At 44.1% G+C, this 16,557-nt stretch overlaps 1 protein-coding gene across 47 annotated transcripts in view; it reads left to right on the top strand.

The window, feature by feature from the left end:
* Window positions 1–16,557, top strand: part of CPED1 (cadherin like and PC-esterase domain containing 1) — a 326,670-nt gene that overhangs the window by 20,698 nt on the left and 289,415 nt on the right. The gene's annotated exons all lie outside the window — the stretch shown is intronic.

The raw sequence follows: 16,557 nt of genomic DNA, 5'->3' as shown, positions 1-16,557 counted from the left end.
CACCAGTGTGATGGCAGAGAGCTAGCCTCAACGATGGTTTCTTCCATGACTACTGCATATCCCGACAGTCATTGTCCTTGTTTCACCAGGCTGGTGCCGTTGGTGTACAGGAGCAAATCTGGGTCCGGGATTGGCTGGTCTCTCAAGTCAGGTCTGCTGGCATATTATCTTGCAATCATGCGAGGTCCCACCTTCTCCCACAAGAAAGAGAGTGGCCAGATTCAGGGCCTGACAAGGCTCAGTAGTAACATGGGAGTTCTCACATAACAGTCCCTGGTATTGAGTAATCCGGGATGTTGACAGCCATTTATGGGGGTCCCCTCGCAGGAGAGGGTTGACCTCATATGGGACTTTTACAAACAAATCTTGCCCCAAAGTCAGCTTGGTTGCCTCCCTGACCAGTAAGGCAACTGCAGCAACTGCCCATAAACATCCCAGCCACCCAGTGGCAACATTGTCCAGCTGATTAGAGATAAGTCACTGGTCTGTCCCATCTCCCCACAGTCTGGGACAACACTCCTGAAGCCACCTTGTCCTTTTCAGTCAGGTAAACAGTAAATGGCTTAGCAAGATCTGGCAGGCCCAAGGCGGGTGCTGACATAATTGTACCAGATTTGAGTTCTATTACCAGTGGGACTTGTTCTGCAAGCCTGGGGGTGGGGGGTGGGGGTTGTCTTCCACCCAGACCTCAGGGAATTGTCGAGTTAACTCTCTCTCTTGACAAGAGAAGACTCAACACATGGACATCACCAGATGGTCAACATCGAAATCAGACTGATTATATTCTTTGCAGCCAAAGATGAAGAAGCTCTATAAAGTCAGCTAAAACAAGACCAGGAGCTGACTGTGGCTCAGATCATGAGCCTCTTATTGCCAAATTCAGACTTAAATTGAAGAAAGTAGGGAAAACCACTAGACCATTCAGGTATGACCTAAGTCAAATCCCTTATGATTATACAGTGGAAGTGAGAAATAGATTTAAGGGACTAGATCTGATAGAGTGCATGGTAAACTATGGATGGAGGTTCTTGACATTGTACAGGAAACATGGATCAAGACCATCCCCAAGAAAAAGAAATGCAGAAAAGCAAAATGGCGGTCTGGGGAGGCCTTACAAAGAGCTGTGAAAAGAAGAGAAATGAAAAGCAAAGGAGAAAAGGAAAGATATAAGCATCTGAATGTAGAGATCCAAAGAATAGCAAGGAGAGACAAGAAAACCTCCCTCAGCGATCAGTGCAAAGAAATAGAGGAGAAAAACAGAATGGGAAAGACTAGAGATCTTTTGAAGATAATTAGAGATACCAAGGGAACATTTCATGCAAAGATGGGCTTGATAAAGAACAGAAATGGTATGGACTTAACAGAAGCAGAAGATATTAAGAAGAGGTAGCGAGAATACACAGAAGAACTGTATAAAAAAGAGCTTCACAACCCAGATAATCATGAAGGTGTGGTCACTTACCTAGAGCCAGACATCCTGGAATGTGAAGTCAAGTGGGCCTTAGAAAGCATCACTATGAACAAAGCTAGTGGAGGTGATGGAATTCCAGTTGAGATATTTCAAATCCTGAAAGATGATGCTGTGAAAGTGCTGCACTCAATATGCCAGCAAATGTGGAAAACTCAGCAGTGGCCACAGGACTGGAAAAGGTCAGTTTTCATTCCAATCCCAAAGAAAGGCAATGCCAAAGAATGCTCAAACTACCGCACAATTGCACTCATCTCACATGCTAGTAAAGTCATGCTCAAAATTCTCCAAGCCAGGCTTCAGCAATATGTGAACTGTGAACTTCCAGATGTTCAAGCTGGTTTTAGAAAAGCAGAGGAACCAGAGATCAAATTGCCAACATCCTCTGGATGATGGAAAAAGCAAGAGAGTTCCAGAAAAACATCTATTTCTGCTTTATTGACTATGCCAAAGCCTTTGACTGAAAATAAATTTTCTCTTTCAAAAGGAAAGAGAAAAAGGAAAATTCTGAAAGAGATGGGAATACCAGACCACCTGACCTGCCTCTTGAGAAATCTATGTGCAGGTCAGGAAGCAACAGTTAGAGCTGGACATGGAACAACAGACTGTTTCCAAATAGGAAAAGGAGTACGTCAAGGCTGTATATTGTCACTCTGCTTATTTAACTTCTATGCAGAGTACATCATTAGAAACGCTGGGCTGGAAGAAGCACAAGCTGGAATCAAGATTGCCAGGAGAAATATCAATAACCTCAGATATGCAGATAACACCACCCTTATGGCAGAAAGTGAAGAGGAACTAAAAAGCCTCTTGATGAGAGTGAAAGAGGAGAGTGGAAAAGTTGGCTTAAAACTCAACATACAGAAACTAAGATCATGGCATCTGGTCCCATCACTTCATGGGAAATACATGGGGAAACAGTGGAAACAGTGTCAAACTTTATTTTTGGGGGCTCCAAAATCACTGCAGATGGTGATTGCAGCCATGAAATTAAAAGATGCTTACTCCTTGGAAGGAAAGTTATGACCAACCTAGAGAGCATATTGAAAAGCAGAGACGTTACTTTGCCAACAAAGGTCCATCTAGTCAAGGCTATGGTTTTTCAGGTGGTCATGTATGGATGTGAGAGTTGGACTGTGAAGAAAGCTGAGTGCCAAAGAATTGATACTTTTGAACTGTGGTGTTGGAGAAGACTCTTGAGAGTCCCTTGGACTGCAAGGAGATCCAACCAGTCCATTCTAAAGCAGATCAGTCCCGGGTGTTCATTGGAAGGACTGATGCTAAAGCTGGAACTCCAATATTTTGGCCACCTCATGCAAAGAGTTGACTCATTGGAAAAGACCCTGATGCTGGGGGGAATTGAGGGCAGGAAGAGAAGGAGACGACAGAGGATGAGATGGCTGGATGGCATCACTGACTCGATGGACATGAATTTGAGTAAACTCTGGGAGTTTATAATGGACAGGGAGGCCTGGCATGCTGTGGTTCTTGGGGTTACAAGGAGTCAGACACAACTGAGTGACTGAACTGAACTGAACTTGATGGTTTAGCCTGTCCGGTTTCCTTTCCGGGAGATTGTACAACCTCATTCATCTTGAGGGGTTACTGAGAGGAAGAGTAAATAGGTGGTTGAGCCCACTCAAACAGTGGGTCTTTCGTGGGGGGAAAGGTCACTTGTGCCCCCAATTTAGACAGCAAGTCTCTTCCTAAGAAAGGTACTGGGCATTCAGGGATGTATAAAAATTCACGAGACACTTGGTGTCCCCCCATCTGACATTTTCAGGGTAGGCTAGACACACAAAGGCTGCATTTATCACCATCTGAGACCCAGCAGCCTCTGGGTGGGTCTATTGGCCTAGAAAGTCTACAGGCCTCCCACAGTCTTTTGCAGAACTCAGAGGGTGATTTGCTTTCCCTTTGAATCACTTAGGAGGGTTTTGCGATACTCATAGCTTTTCGGGCCCCCCTCTTGAGACCTTGTAAAATAGTCACCCGATATCTCTCCAGGTGGCCCCTCCCTTCCTCTGCCTTACAGTCCCAGCTGGGCCTCTCATCAGGGGTGGCTAGTTCTACCCACCGCTGCGGGTTTGTAGTACCCTCAGGTGCCATTTCTCTTAACCATTTTCTGGCCTCAGTTAGGATCCTGTGTCTTTCCTCAGTGCTGAAAAGGAAGACTAGTAGTTGGATTATGTCATCCTATGTAGGGCGGTGGGTTTGCAAAATAGTCTCCATTAGCCTAATCATGGCTTGTGGCTCCCCCAAGTATGGTGGAGCATGTCTCTGCCAGTTTAATATATCCATAGAGGAAAATGGCTGGTAATAACAGGCTACAGGGCGCTGATTGTAGTGCCCCATGCGTCCTGAACTGGAGGCTGTTGTAGCTCTCTGAGGGGCATCTGTTGTGGGGTTCTTTCCCCCTGTTCCTTGGCAGAGCGCAGCCTCTGTCTAACTGCTGTGTTTTCTTCCCCTTTCCCGTCAGTACTCACTGGGAGAGGTGGATACAATCTAGGAGGTCTAGCTGAGGTGGAATTCTGGGGACATTGACCAGAGGTCTCCATTGCTGGGATTGGAGCCTACCGAAACGGCGGCTCTACGAACTCCGGGAGAGCTGGTGGAAGAGCATTGGCTGCTGCCGGAACTTCACCTGGCCCTGGATTGGGCAGTAAGGTGGCCTCCTGTCCTGGTGGATCACTGGGAGGCAGGCGCATCATTATCCAGTATGAGGGAGGGGCCAGCTCATCCCCGTCCAAATCCTGTAGAATTTCCCTTTTTATCATCAGTCAACTTTTGTGCCATTAATATTTTTCTCTTTCTCTTCTGAATAAAGAACCTTGTCCAAGTGGGAGGGTCTTGAGCTAATCCTAGTCATGAGTCAATATATGGATATTGATCCAGGTGTCCTGGCTCTCCTGTGACTACTGTACAGACTGCTTCCACTATTTGTAAGTTCATGGTGTTCTCTGGTGGCCATCCTACTCCCATGGGGGGCCATTCGACCTCACAGAGTATGTGGAGGTGGTTAGGCTTCATCTTCACCCCACAGTCTCCTCCAAATCCCTTCTTTAAATTGTTAATCATGCCCTCCAATACAGTTGCCTTAGATTCACTTCCCCCCATCTTGCTTACCTTCTTGGACCTTCTACTTTTCCTTTTCCTTCTGTCTATGAAGTTCTCAGTACCCTACGTACTTCTGATATTTCCACTCAATGACACTTAAATTGCCATTCTGCCTCCTTCCTAATTGGGGTGAGAAGAGCCTTACCTGCCAGATCCCAGAGGGAGAAGGGGGATCAGCATGTCTTCACCTGCCGGTCAGCACAGCCGAACCAGAATACCACATGATCCAAGACTTTCTCCCTTAACTTTTAAAGTTCTTTCTGCTTCGGTGAGATTGATCAGATGTGAATGAAAATACAGATGGGTTAAATATCCCACGTCCCAGGCCGTCTCCAGAAAAGCCAGTTCGTACTCACTTATGTATCCCCTCCTTCTAGCCTGACAATTCCAAGGGGGTCAAGAATTTCATAGCAGATGGGACACCTCCTTGGGGAGGGCAGAATATGAGCACACAAAAACCAAGTTTCTTCTCCTAAAAAATCCCCTGGCAGTTGCTTGGTAATAATTTTCCCCAAGACGGCATGGACACCACCTCCTAAATGACCTTCACAAATTTCCTTCCTAAGCCTTAACACACTTGTCAACCTATGTACCAAGCAATCGTTGCCACCTGGCTATTCCAGGCTCCTGTGGGTCTGTGCCCCTTCTAATCACTCCCAGGGGGCTGATCAGGCCCCCTCTTCCACCCTACCAGGTGGGTTCCTCCTCACCTGAGCGCTCAGTTCCCCTGCTGCCGTCCACTACCTGCTAACTTGAAAGGTCCGGGCATTGAGAAGCAGAATCCTTTCAGAAGGGCGAGGCGCCTTCCCCTCCTCTAGAAGATTCAAGCCGCAAGGCCTCGGAGTAGTCTGAAATGGGACTTGTCTCCTCAAAGTGAGGAGTTTCCTCGCCCATGCACCAAATGTTGTAGCTATGTGTTCTGGGAAACAAACTCACTCAGAAGGACAATGCAGATAGTGGAGTGCAGTTTATTACACCAGCCGGCCCAAGGCAGAGTCTCCTCTTAGCCAAGGACCCCGACCAGTTTTTGTGAAAACCTTATATACCCTAAGTGTACATGCCCAAACCCACCTCCCCAAATTCCCTGAAACGAGTCTGATCAAAGGAAAAGAAAGATACAATCAAAGTTAACCCATGATTCATATACCTTAAGCCTAGGTAGCTAACAGTGGACAATTATCAATAGGCCTGTGGTCATACCCCAATAAGCATAATAGAATTTATGATTCTATTCAGTTACACAGATAATTAGGGTATTCTTTCAGGCAACAGAGAGTCTAAGTACGAGCCCCGGGGCTCTTCCATCCAGGGAGCCTGGTTTTCTAGTTGGTATGTTGTTTCCATAGATACTGGGCATATAGCTCAAAGTCCACAATCTCGCCCAAGATGGAGTCCTGCTTTCAAGATGGAGCCTGTTCTGTCTGTTCCCTCCTTTACGTGGGATCGTAAAAGAGTTGGACACGACTTAGCGACTAAACAACAATCATCAGCTTACATGCTTCGTATTTTATTGGAGCCTGTTCTGTCTGTTCCCTCCTTTACGTGGGATCGTAAAAGAGTTGGACACGACTTAGCGACTAAACAACAATCATCAGCTTACATGCTTCGTATTTTATTGATGGATTGGAAGTCTGTTCTGGTGGACAAAAACCATACTAAATATCTTAAGCTGTTCCCGGTGGACTAAGGCAATTTGATCTGGTTTCTCATTAAATAATTTCTAGCTTAGGATGGCCGGGTCAGGCTCTCCGCTGTTGTTCTCTTCTGTTCTCTTTTATGCCCACCTCTCTTTCTTCTCATGTGTCAGGCTTGCACACTCCTCCTCTGTTTACTTAAAATCTTCACTGCACATCCTTTCTTTGGGAACTTTCTTCCTACTTCTGGAATGTGTTCATCCTCTGTACCCTACCTCTCCTTCATTTACACTCTGAGGTGTGATTGTCCTGTTGCTGCCTCTCCTTCTGGTGCAGGGAAGAAAGTGGGGCACAAGAGGAAGGTCACATCCCAGGGCTCAGGGGTAGCTGCTGAGTGTGTTCTTGGCTTCACACACAAAAGAATTCAAGAGCAAGCCATAGTAAAGTGAAAGAAGGTTTTTTCGGGGAGATACACACTCCGTAGACAGACTGTGGTCCATCTCGGAAAGCAAGAGAGGCCATAGGGTATGGAGTTGTCAGTTTTTATACGGGTGGATAATTTCATAAGCTAATGAGTGGGTGGATTATTTCAAGCATTTGGGAGAAGGGCAGGGATTTCCAGAAATTGGGTCACCTTCTACTTTTGGGCCTTTCTAGTCAGCTTCAGAACTGTCATGGTGCCTGTGAGTGTGTCACTTAGCTTGCTGATGTGTTACAGTGAACGTATACGGAGGTTCAAGGTCTAGCGGAGATCATCTTGTCTGCCATCTTGGACCTGGTTTGTTCTAACCAGTTTATGTCCTGTCCTCAATGGTTATGTCATTCTTTTAAGGGTTGTGCTCTGCCTCCTTCCTGCCTCACTTCTTCACCCAACCCAGCACCTCAGTGCAGTGTTCTCACTGCCCTTCCCTCACAGTGCTCTGCATCCCAGTGTCCCCCCAGCACCATTACATGCTTCCTTAGGACGGGTCTCAGCTCTCCCTTTTATGGTATGGTCTCCCAGGACACTGAGTGCTTCCATTAAAAAACAAAAACAAACAAACCAAAAGACTTATTTTCTGCATCACAGGACCTATGACATAGAGTTCATAGGAAATCCTGTGATCTAGGTAGTAGATGTCTCTTTTCCTGAAATTCTATCAGGGGATCCATCCTCCCTCTACCTTAGTAAGTCTAGTTTTCCTCATCTTCTTCTTCCCTGCTATGGCTTTTCATAAAAGGCATCAAAATTCATGAAATTTGCACCTAGGGAGAAAGACCAACATAAAGAGACCAACTTTTAAATTCTCTACTGCTCGCTACATCTTGGTTCCCTACTCACTACTTCCTATAGAGATGCTGAAGGACAGGAAAGCCTGGTGTGCTGCAGTCCATGGGGTCGCAAAGAATTGGACACGACTGAGCAACTGAACAACAACTAGTTACTTAATGAGATAATAAGTCATGTTGCATTACCTCCACTCCTATCCTCACTGCCCATTATTTCTTTTTGCCTGCCTGCCTGACCATATTTACCACTCACAACAAAAAGTACCTCTGCTGCTGACTTTCAAGGACTTCTGTTTTAATGCCTGTTCCCTTCTTGTTTCTCTAAGAGTTCTCTTTCTTCTCATTGTCTTTCATACACAACACTCCTAACACATACAAGCAACAGCAGCATGACCATCTGGGTCATTGTTGACACTTTACCCTGACCGGGTGTTTTATCTCTGCAGGAACTTACCTTGCATCATTTCATTAACTGTCTGTCGCTCCTCCCACTAAAAAGTAAGCTCCGTGAGGGCTAGAACTTTATCCAGGTTCTTCACTGTTGTATTTCGCAGAGCCTAGAACCATGTCTGACACATAGAAAGCTTTCAGAAATATTAAATAAGAAAATGCATAAACACTGAGAAAGAGCCAGTGGGAGAGAAGGGGTGGGGGGCAGGGGGAGTGTATAGGAATGATCCAGGAGAAGGAACTAAAAGAAGGATCAAGTTCTCAGGGGTTTGAAGATGGAGCTTGGGAGGAGGTCTGTTGCTTGGGCAGAGCTGGAGTCTGGAGAATATGCAGAGTGACTGACTATTGATAAGAAGAGGGCAGTTTTTCTTTCCTGTGGAAATCAGAAGAAAAGAGGAAATGTTAGTTATGTGGATAGGCTATAGGTTTGCCAAAAGAGTTGCTGTGTTAACTCAGTGCATTTCTTTCTAAGACGGCTGATTTCCTCTGTCAGCGGGAGGCAGTTATCTGCAGAAATAAGGAGGTAGCTGAAGAGTGGGCAAGTCTGTCACTCTGGAGCATGTGAGAGAGAATTGACCCAGGAAGCATAGCTGGATGGTCTAGGGAGTGGGAAGACTGCATTGGCTTTGCCAACCAGGACCTGTCCATCTGGCCCCTTTTCTTCAGTAGCTCTCAACCACCCCAGCCCAGGGGCAGGTCAGGTGGGCTGCAGAGATCTTCCTTGACTGTCTCAGCTCAGAGTTTCCACAGCATCCTCTCCCTCCTGATTTACCCAGCATGTCATAATTGATTATAACCAGATGCTTACGTCTGCTTGCCTTGATGGGCTGTCAGCTCTGTTGGGGCAGGGACTTGCCTACCTTGTTTACTGCTGTGTCCCCGAGTCGTCCATGCTTGAGGTTTTGCCATATGACTGTGAACAACGTGAGTTAATGGACCAGGTAGAGAGTATTGGGTCCTGGAATCTGAGATGTGGAGAAGGGAGGTGAAAAACAGGCCAGTAGAAAGTTGGCATTAGGGGGAAAGACTCGTGCTTGAGGAATTGATGTATTAGGGATAAATAAAAAGAGCTGGAATTAGATGAATGCAATCAGAGAATGGAGTAAATTATTTTATAATTTCAGAGATGGGGTTCTTTGGGGGACCACAAGGAAAAAGATCTGGCCATTGGAGTGGGTGGTTGCAGTGAATCAGAGGAGAGAGTCATTAGGGATGAAGAGGTCATGGATACCTTATGACTTGAGATGCAGATGTTGAAGCCTCCTTTGAGACTTCCTACTATTGTTTCACCTGACAGTAAGTAAAATAACAAAAGGGCATGCGTATATTTACAAGTAATGAACTCATACTTTGCCTTTAGCATTTATTCATTTGCTCATTCATCCTTCCATTCCCTCTTATTTAGCAGTAAGCTGTTTGTACAATAATGACCAAAGCAGACAAGTCTAGACCCTTCTGAAACATACAGACTTGTAGGAGGGGCAGATAGTAAACACATGTCTATAACTATAAACTGTGAGAGTGTCAAAGGGAAAATGAGAATGAGGAACAGGTAAAAATGAGTTTCGGCAATTGCTATTTAAGTGGGTGCCATTTCATCAAAGCAATATTGTGGATCCTTTTTTTTATATTGAAATTTATTGCTTTTGTTTCTCTCTTATTTGTTTAGAATTTATATAGAGCTACAGATGGGTAAATTTGCCTTACATTGGATGTTGGGTGCTGGGATAGCCCCAGTATACGGTTTGGGGGTGCATTCAGAGGGTACTCAGGGTCGTGAAGTAGTTCTGAGAAAGGTGTGATCATTCACTGATCGACTCAAGGTGTAGCTGAGTCAGCTGTGAGATGGAGGCCAAGGGTCACTAGAGGTCACGTAAGTAGGGAATATTCTCAGAGGCTCTGCTTGTATATCCAGAAAACCTGCAATTCCTAAACTGTCCTACAATTATAAATAATGTTTAAGTAGAAAATGTATAGGATATGCATCCTAGGACATGCCATCCATTTTATTTCCTGAATTCTCTAAAATAAGGGTACATTTCGCCAATGGAAAAAAAAAATTCTGTATTCTTGTAGTGGAAAAATTAAAACGTAATTCACTATGATAGACTCTACAATCTTTCTAAAATGCCAGAAATCTAGACAGCATGGCAATTTAACTTTTAGTTATATATGACACACATCTGAGGTCTACTCTATGATTTGTGTTCACACATCAAAAGATGTCATAAATACAGAGCTACTTTAATAAATCCGGAAAAAATCTTTCCATCATACAGAAAAAAAAACAAGTTTTATTTCTCATCTCTACTATATTTTTCAAAAGCTGTATTTCTTGCTTTTGTAGTAAGTCTTGATGAAGACTTTTTAATAATAACTGAGAAATACAGTGATGGACAGGGAGGCCTGGTGTACTGCATTTCAAGGAGTCACAAAGAGTTGGACACAACTGAGCTACTGAGCTGACTGAGAAATATAGTGCCTTTATAATATAGTTCTTTCTTGAATTCTTTTACTGTAAATTCATTATTTTGCTCAGGAATTTGACTCTGTCATTCTTGCCACTATTCAAAATTCTACTGAAACAAATTTATAAATACAAATTTTTACCACTTTTTAGAAGATATTAAGAAGAGATGGCAAGAATACACAGAAGAACTGTACAAAAAAGATCTTCACGACCCAGATAATCATGATGGTGTGATCACTGACCTAGAGCCAGACATCCTGGAATGTGAAGTCAAGTGGGCCTTAGAAAGCATCACTATGATCAAAGCTAGTGGAGGTGATGGAATTCCAGTTGAGATATTTCAAATCCTGAAAGATGATGCTGTGAAAGTGCTGCACTCAATATGCCAGCAAATGTGGAAAACTCAGCAGTGGCCACAGAACTGGAAAAGGTCAGTTTTCATTGCAATCCCAAAGAAAGGCAATGCCAAAGAATGCTCAAATTACCACACAGTTGCACTCATCTCGCATGCTAGTAAAGTAATGCTCAAAATTCTCCAAGCCAGGCTTCAGGAATACGTGAACGTGAACTTCCAGATGTTCAAGCTGGTTTTAGAAAAGGCAGAGGAACCAGAGACCAAACTGCCAACATCCGCTGGATCATGGAAAAAGCAGGAGAGTTCCAGAAAAACGTGTATTTCTGCTTTATTGACTATGCCAAAGCCTTTGACTGTGCTGGATCACAATAAACTGTGGAAAATTCTGAAAGAGATGGGAATACCAGACCACCTGACCTGCCTCTTGAGAAATTTGTATGCAGATCAGGAAGCAACAGTTAGAACTGGACATGGAACAACAGACTGGTTCCAAATAGGAAAAGGAGTTCATCAAGGCTGTATATTGTCACCCTGCTTATTTAACTTACATTCAGAGTACATCATGAGAAATGCTGGGCTAGAAGAAACACAAGCTGGAATCAAGATTGCCAGGAGAAATATCAATAACCTCAGATATGCAAACGATACCACCCTTATGGCAGAAAGTGAAGAGGTAATAAAAGCCTCTTGATGAAGGTGAAAGAGGAGAGTGAAAAAGTTGGCTTAAAACTCAACATTCAAAAACCAAAGATCATGGCATCTGGTCCTATCACTTCATGGGAAATAGATGGGGAAACAGTGCAAACAGTGTCAGACTTTGTTTTTTGGGGCTCCAAAATCACTGCAGATGGTGACTGCAGCCATGAAATTAAAAGACACTTACTCCTTGGAAGAAAAGTTATGACCAACCTAGATACCATATTGAAAAGCAGAGACATTACTTTGCCAACAAAAGTCCGTCTAGTCGAGGCTATGGTTTTTCCTGTGGTCATGTATGGATGTGAGAGTTGGACTGTGAAGAAGGCTGAGCGCCGAAGAATTGATGCTTTTGAACTGTGGTGTTGGAGAAGACTCTTGAGAGTCCCTTGGACTGCAAGGAGATCCAACCAGTCCATTCTGAAGGAGATCAGCCCTGCGATTTCTTTGGAAGGAATGATGCTAAAGCTGAAACCCCAGTACTTTGGCCACCTCATGCGAAGAGTTGACTCATTGAAAAAGACTCTGATGCTGGGAGGGATTGGGGGCAGCAGGAGAAGGGGACAACAGAGGATGAGATGGCTGGATGGCATCACCGACTTGATGGACTTGAGTTTGAGTGAACTCTGGGAGTTGGTGATGGACAGGGAGGCCTGGCGTGCTGCGATTCATGGGGTTGCAAGGATTTGGACACGACTGAGCGACTGAACTGAACTGATCCAAATCTTTCATGCTAGTATTTATAAAAATGACTTTTACACATTGAAAAAAAAATATGTTGTATTCATTCATTCAAAGAAAATTTATTATGTGCCTGCTATGTGCCAAGTATACCATTCTTCGGCTTGGGAAGCATAAGTGAACAAAACAGACAAAAATATATGCTTTCTTTTACCTTCTTTTATGGTTTGGGAAAATGGACAATAAAATAATAAGGAAATCATATTTTTGCCTTAAAAGATGATAAGCCCTACAGAGAGAAATATTTACCAGGGTATATATAGAAGTTATGACAGGGACCAGACTATATTAATTGAAAAACTTAATTACTAATGTAAAACCAGTTACATTATGATAATGATTTTTATTCAGTTTTCAGTTCAGTTCAGTCACTCAGTCGTGTCTGACTCTTTGCGACCTCATGAATCGCAGCACGCCAGGCCTCCCTGTCCATCACCAACTTCCTGAGTTCACTCAGACTCACGTCCATTGAGTCAGTGATGCCATCCAGCCATCTCATCCTCTGTCGTCCCCTTTTCCTCCGTGTATATATTTCACATGGTTTATTGGGGGGATGCTGTGCTGCATGCTTTCATATAGAAATACGATTTAATTCCCCATACAATCTCATGAAGTAAGATTTGTTACTTCAACTATAAATGTGAGAAAACTCTGATGTGAGGAGACGACTGTCACTCTCCCAGTGGAGGAAGCATGCCAGGGGCAGAGCCAGAATCCCAAGTCCAGATTTTTGATTCCCAACCCTCCTCTGTTCTGATGGCTTCCCAGATGGCTCTGTGGTAAAGAATATGACGGAATTCGGAAGATCTAGCTTCAATCCCTGGGTTGGGAAGATCCCCTAGAGAAGGGAATGGCAACCCACTCCACAATTCTTGCCTGGAGAATCCCATGGACAGATGAGCCTGGTGGGCTACAGTCCATGGGGTCGCAAAGAGTTGGACGCTGCTGAGCGTCTAATACACACACGCACTGCTGTTCTACTCCATGTCCCTGCATCTATTCCTCCACCTAGTTTATTACAACACTTTTTCCTCAGGCAGCATAGAGACTTCAGGTATTGAAGTCCTTCCAGTAAAAATGGTAAGTGTTCAGTATGAAAACAACTTTCGTGTAGTCTAGCGAAGCTATTTCCGACAGACTTTTGTGCAGATCTCTCAGGAAGAAGGGAGTCAGGGAAGTGACTCCGGGTTCAGCCTGTCAAATGGCCAGAAACACACATTCTTTTCTAAATTCTCCCCAGCAGATCCGCAAGTCTCAAGTTCAGTCGTTGTAGTGATGGCCAGGTTAAATGTATTCTTCCGCTAAAAATACATTCTCAAAATCGTAGGAGTCATCAGGAGCTCTCATTTCCAAAACTGCTGCTCTGGGCGTTTGATCATCCCGCACTTGCTGGTGCGGTTGACATAATTGTATTTCACAGACACAGTGCAGTGCACCTGTTGTCCAACCGGCTGAAACCGCTCTCGCCCCTTGGTATTGGGCCATTCTGCTGATACAGGCTGTTATAAATATTACAAGGACAGGGGCAGTTTGTATTACAGGATAATGCAACCTAATTTGATGGACACACTCATTTCCTATTTATTCTCTGTAGTCTGAGACGTGAGTTAAAATTTCAATGTGTTATAAAGGTTATGATAAAATATGGCCAGTAATTAATACTCTATTTAGAATATGCTGTCTGTAAGATAATGCTGGTAAGGTTATGGTGTTCTTACATAAACTGATCCTGATTTAGGGGAGGGGTGAGGAAGAGGGATTATATCTTTCAAATTAATAAGAAGGTAAAGTTTGAAAATACAGTCTTCTCATGGGAAGTCACTCCTGTATCCGAGCCAGCTGTAACTGAGAGGAGCATCCTGTGATTTCGAAAGAAAATAATGTGAGAAGGGAATTCTGGACACTGCGTTTTGCTTGAGTGACACTGATATATTTGGAAGCATCTGTCTTCCCCTTTCACCTAGACCCACCTTTGTTTATTTTGGCCTCCTGTGAGCTCTTGGTACTGGTTCCCTCTGACTCCTGAGTCCAAAGACTCAGCCTGTATTTGGTTTCAAATTCTCCTTCTAAAAAGTTTATCACTAAAACAATCACAACATTTGCTGAGTAATTATGTTCCAATTTTCAGTTAAATTCTTGAGTTTAAATAGATTCATTATCAATAAAATGCAGTCCTTTAACAAGGGGAACGGATAAAGCAATGGTAACCCACTCCAGTACTCTTGCCTGGAAAATCCCATGGATGGAGGAGCTTGGTGGGCTGCAGTCCATGTGGTTGTGAAGAGTCGGACATGACTGAGCGACTTCACTCTCACTTTTCACTTCATGCATTGGAGAAGGAAATGGCAACCCACTCCAGTGTTCTTGCCTGGAGAATCCCAGAGACGGGGGAGCCTGGTGGGCTGCCATCTATGGGGTCACACAGAGTCGGACACGACTGAAGCGACTTAGCAGCAGCAGCAGCAACAAGGGGGAATATCTGATTGTGTTTTCCCAAAGTATCATGCACAAGAAGGTATGGTAGCTGGTGTTCTCTTTCTTCCCTTTGTATTCATCACACACATATTATACGCCTGTGTTAGCGTGTGCCAGGCAAAGCTCAGACACGGAAACCGTGTTCCCGACTCTTTGCTCTTTTTGACATATGATTATTTTAAAAACACACATATAGCACTTTTTATATGCCAGGCAGATCTCTGTAGCTCAGCTGGTAAATAATCTGCCTGCAATGCAGGAGATCTGGGTTTGATTTCTGGGTTGGGAAGATCCCCTGGAAGAAGGCGTGGCAACCCACTTGTGTATTGTTGCCTGAAGAATTGCCATAGACAGAGGAGCATGGTGGGCTACGGTTCGTAAGGTCACAAAGAGTCAGACACGACTGAGGGACTAAGCACATATGCCAGGCACAGTTCTAAGCACTTTACAAATACTAACTCCTTAATCCTCGAAGCCGCCTTAGGAAGAAGGTACTGTCCAAGGTCATAGGATTAGTGCTGGTGGAACCAAGAGATTCAAAGCCGGCCTCCTGGCTGCAGATTTTGTGTCCTTCTGCACTATATCATGCTTTGTAGATTGATTTTCATATAGCCATCATTTGTATGTAATGAAAAGTAGAATATGGTGCCTGCCTTCAAAGGATTAACAATCTAAATCTGTTTCTTCTTTCTTTTCATACATATCTTCAAAGATCAGATCTTGATAGAGCATTATGGTCCATTATTTTACTTGATATGGTCATTTATTGAATGTGTAGTGTTTACCACGGAGAAGGCAATGGCACCCCACTCCAGAACTCTTGCCTGGAAAATCCCATGGATGGAGGAGCCTGGTAGGCTGCAGTCCATGGGGTCGTGAAGAGTCGGACATGACTGACCGACTTCCCTTTCACTTTTCACTTTCATGCATTGGAGAAGGAAATGGCAACCCACTCCAGTGTTCTTGCCTGGAGAATCCCAAGGACGGGGGAGCCTGGTGGGCTTCCGACTATGGGGTCGCACAGAGTCGGACACGACTGAAGCGACTTAGCAGTAGCAGCAGCAGTGTTTACCAAAGACACAGGGGCAATGCAGGCTGCATGTTAGGGAACTCAAATCAGAGAGACACACAATTTTGTAAGTGCTGATGGAAGGATGTTTGTCAATGAAAATTTTCCAAAGAAGTACTGCTTGATTTGGAGTTTGCTAAATGGAAGAATGGAGAGAGAGGAAGGATTTGTAGTGAGAAGGCACAGTGGAGTCTATATGAAGTAGCAGGTTAGGATTAGGAATGGAAATGATTAAAAGTGTGACATGACCAGGGAAGGAAGATGGGGTTTAAGTTCAGGTGGCCTGCATTCTGTGATAAAGATGTGGAATTGATTCGGTCAGTAATGGGAAATAATGAAGAAATTTAAGGAGTGAAAGACATGGTACAAATTATGTTTGAGGGCCAATGGACAATTTGATTCAGAGCTGCCACTGAAAGTAATGTGGATTCCTAATTTCATTTTTTACCTCTTTCCCCTCAACTGCCTTCTCCAACCCTTTGTCTCCTCTTCTTTGGCCTCTCCCATTTTTTTTGCCCTAACTTCTACCCAATCTTATCATTCCCTTCAGTTGTAAAAAATGTCTACTTTATCAAGGTTTAATCACAAAAATTTTCAGGAAAACACACAGTATCTGCATTAGACCATATGTGTATGTGTGTGTGTATTTCAGTCGTTCAGTCTTGTCTGATTCTTTGTAATCCCATGGACTGTAGACTGCCAGGCCCTCTGTCCATGGAATTCTTCAGGCAAGAACACTGGAGTGGGTAACCATTCCCTTCTCCAGAGGATCTTCCCGACCCAGGGATCAACCAGAGTCTCCTGCATTGCAGG

The sequence above is a fragment of the Bos grunniens genome, chromosome 4, assembly GCF_055505025.1.
Source record: "Bos grunniens cultivar Pamir isolate PY7600 chromosome 4, Bosgru_T2T1.0, whole genome shotgun sequence".
In the NCBI taxonomy this organism is placed as follows: domain Eukaryota; kingdom Metazoa; phylum Chordata; class Mammalia; order Artiodactyla; family Bovidae; genus Bos; species Bos grunniens.
Note: the sequence above shows the minus strand (reverse complement) of the source record. Positions and strands in the feature narration are given on the sequence as shown.